Below are 3,365 nucleotides of genomic sequence, written 5' to 3' on the forward strand. Positions count from 1 at the left end.
CCTGGGACAGCGGGGGTGGGCTTGGGGTAGTGCTGGGGTGGCCGCAGTGGCCGGCTCCAGCCCATTCCTGGCACTGCTGCCCCAAACTGCTCCTGGCCCAGTGGGGAACATCCCCTGCCAGACCCCCTGTCACACCCACGGCCACCGTGTCCCCCCGCATCCCCTGGATCCCGCTCTGCTGCGCTGTCCCACACGGGGGTGCCAGGGGCTGTGTCCCAGCAGGGCTCTGGCTCCAGACTGGGCTGGCACTGGGACACAGCTCCCGCAGTGCCCGGCCACCAGCCATGGCCCTGTCCTGCCCTCAGCCCAGCACTGGCCCTGAGCTGGGGCTGACCTTCCCAGCCAAGGGTCCCTCGCTCCCGTCCCCGCTCAGAGGCCCCTGTCAGGGTGAGCCCCGAGGACACAGAGCAGGGACAGTCCCTGCCCGGGGCTCCCGGGAGCTGCCGGGGCCTCCATTCTCCACTGACACCCGTGACATTTGCAGGAGATGTTCCCTCCTCACGGGACACTGACCACACAGAAGGGACCTGTTGTGGGGCACCTGGGAAAACCCTGCAGGCACCTGCCCTGACTCTTTGCGCTGCATTTGCCTCGCGAGCCGCCAGTGACCTGGAAGACTTTCCTGCTGCCCCTTTGTGCTTTGTGCCTCCTTTGTTGGAAAACTGGGGGGACATTAACCCAGGAGGGGCCCAGGGAAGGTGAAGCCGCTCGGAGGGGGGAAAAGTTCCAGTCCCTGGAACCCAAAGTGGCCATTCCGGACCATCGCAGCCATGGGTCCATGGGCCTGGCACAGCCGTGCTCCCGTTTGCGGGTCGGCAGCTCCTCGGAACAGGGATATGTCCCCAGCTTGGCGTTTGACAGAGAGAGGGACGAGAGACGTCACCGGGACGGTGGGGGCAGAGGTCTGAGGTGCAGCTGATCCCCCCTGGGTGCCCCCCTTCCCCTCCGCGAGCAGGGCTGGCAGCACCTGGGGAAATCCCTCTCGTGCCTGCACTCCCTTCCCTGGGATTTTTCCCACTCTCACATTCCAAATCCATTTGGGGCCTGGCCCTTCTCAGGGAGGAGTCGTGGGGATTCCCAGAGATAAAGAGGAGGAGGAAAGGGGCTCGTTTGTCCCCACTTTTAGGTCTCACTTCCAGCAGAGCCCCCCAATTGCCGGGGGCTGCGGGCTGGGATAGAGAGGACTCGGCAGGGGGTGGTCCCTGTCCTGTTGTACTGGTTTTGACTGGGAGAACCGGCTGGGAGCGGTCGCTGGCCTTGCTTGCTCTCAGCACAGAATCTGGGAATCCTGGAATGGTTTGTGTGGGAAAAGGGACCTTACAGAACGTCCCATTGCACCCCTGCCATGGGCAGGGCAGCTCCCAGCTGGGTGTCTCCCGTTCTTCCCACGTTTATGTCTCGCTTCCTTGTTTCCCAGTGCCCTCCAGTTCCCAGAACCCCTCAGCAGCTGCATGTCCAGAGAAGGGCATGGATCCAGGCAAGGGTCTGGAGCACAAATCCGGGATTTTGCCAGATCTTCCTTGAAGGGATTCCTGTCCTTCCCACTGGGCAGGAGCTGCTTCCAGAGGCTGGGAACTGCAGCTCCATTCCCAATCCTGCTGTCCATGCCCTGATCCCCACCCCAGAATCCCCAGCTGGGCTCCGTATGCCCCAATTCCTGACTCTTGGCCCCAGAACCCCCTGGGAGCGGGACGTGGGGGTGCTGATGGGTGACAAACAGGACACAGCCCAGCCTGGAAATTCCCGAGCTCTGGCTTCATCCCGAGCACTGTGGACAGGTGGGGGGGATTGTGCCCCTCTGCCCCGCTCAGGTCAGACCTCACCTGTCTCCAGCTCTGCGATCCCAGCAAAGAAGGATGTGGAGCTGCTGGGGCGAGTCCAGAGAAGGCCATGGAGATGCTCCAAGGGCTGGATCCCCTCTGGAGCCAGGCTGGGAGAGCTGGGAATGTCCAGCCTGGAGAGAGGCAGGCTCTGGGGAGGCCTTGGGACACCTTGGGGTGCCTAAAGGGGTTGTGGGAGAGATGGAGAGGAACTTTGGATAAGGGCCTGGAGGGACAGGAGACCAGGGAATATACTCCCATTTCCAAAGGGCAGGGTTAGATGGGCTACTGGGAAGGAATTCCTCCCAGTGAGGGTTGCCCAGCCAGGCTGTGGCTGCCCCTGGATCCCTGGAAGGCCAGGCTGGGCCAGGCTTGGAGCAACCTGGCACAGTGGGAGCTGTCCCTGGCCATGGCAGGGGTGCAATGGGACACTCTTTAAGGTCCCTTTTCCCACACAGACCATTCCAGGATTCCCAGATTCTGTGCTGAGAGCAAGCAAGGCCAGCGACCGCTCCCAGCCGGTTCTCCCAGTCAAAACCAGTACAACAGGACAGGGACCACCCCCTGCCGAGTCCTCTCTATCCCAGCCCGCAGCCCCCGGCAATTGGGGGGCTCTGCTGGAAGTGAGACCTAAAAGTGGGGACAAACGAGCCCCTTTCCTCCTCCTCTTTCTCTCTGGGAACCCCCACGACCCCTCCCTGAGAAGGGCCAGGCCCCAAATGGATTTGGAATGTGAGAGTGGGAAAAATCCCAGGGAAGGGAGAGCAGGCACGAGAGGGATTTCCCCAGGTGCTGCCAGCCCCGCTCGCGGAGGGGAAGGGGGGCACCCAGGGGGCATCAGCTGCACCTCAGACCTCTGCCCCCGCCGTCCCGGTGACGTCTCTCGTCCCTCTCTCTGTCAAACGCCAAGCTGGGGACATTTCCCTGTTCCGAGGAGCTGCCGACCCGCAAACGGGAGCACGGCTGTGCCAGGCCCATGGACCCATGGCTGCGATGGTCCGGAATGGCCACTTTGGTGTCCATGGACTGGAATTTTTCCCCCCTCCAAGCGGCTTCACCTCCCCTGGGCCCCTCCTGGGTCAAGGCTCCCCAGTTCTCCAACAAAGGAGGCACAAAGCACAAAGGGGCAGCAGGAAAGTCTTCCAGGTCACTGGCGGCTCGCGAGGCAAATGCAGCGCAAAGAGTCAGGGCAGGTGCCTGCAGGGTTTTCCCAGGTGCCCCACAACAGGTCCCTTCTGTGTGGTCAGTGTCCCGTGAGGAGGGAACATCTCCTGCAAATGTCACGGGTGTCAGTGGAGAATGGAGGCCCCGGCAGCTCCCGGGAGCCCCGGGCAGGGACTGTCCCTGCTCTGTGTCCTCGGGGCTCACCCTGACAGGGGCCTCTGAGCGGGGACGGGAGCGAGGGACCCTCGGCTGGGGAGGCCAGCCCCAGCTCAGGGCCAGTGCTGGGCTGAGGGCAGGACAGGGCCATGGCTGGTGGCCGGGCACTGCAGGAGCTGTGTCCCCGTGCCAGCCCAGTCTGGAGCCAGAGCCCTGCTGGGACAC

Source organism: Aphelocoma coerulescens, unplaced genomic scaffold (genome assembly GCF_041296385.1).
Source record: "Aphelocoma coerulescens isolate FSJ_1873_10779 unplaced genomic scaffold, UR_Acoe_1.0 HiC_scaffold_146, whole genome shotgun sequence".
Classification (NCBI taxonomy): domain Eukaryota; kingdom Metazoa; phylum Chordata; class Aves; order Passeriformes; family Corvidae; genus Aphelocoma; species Aphelocoma coerulescens.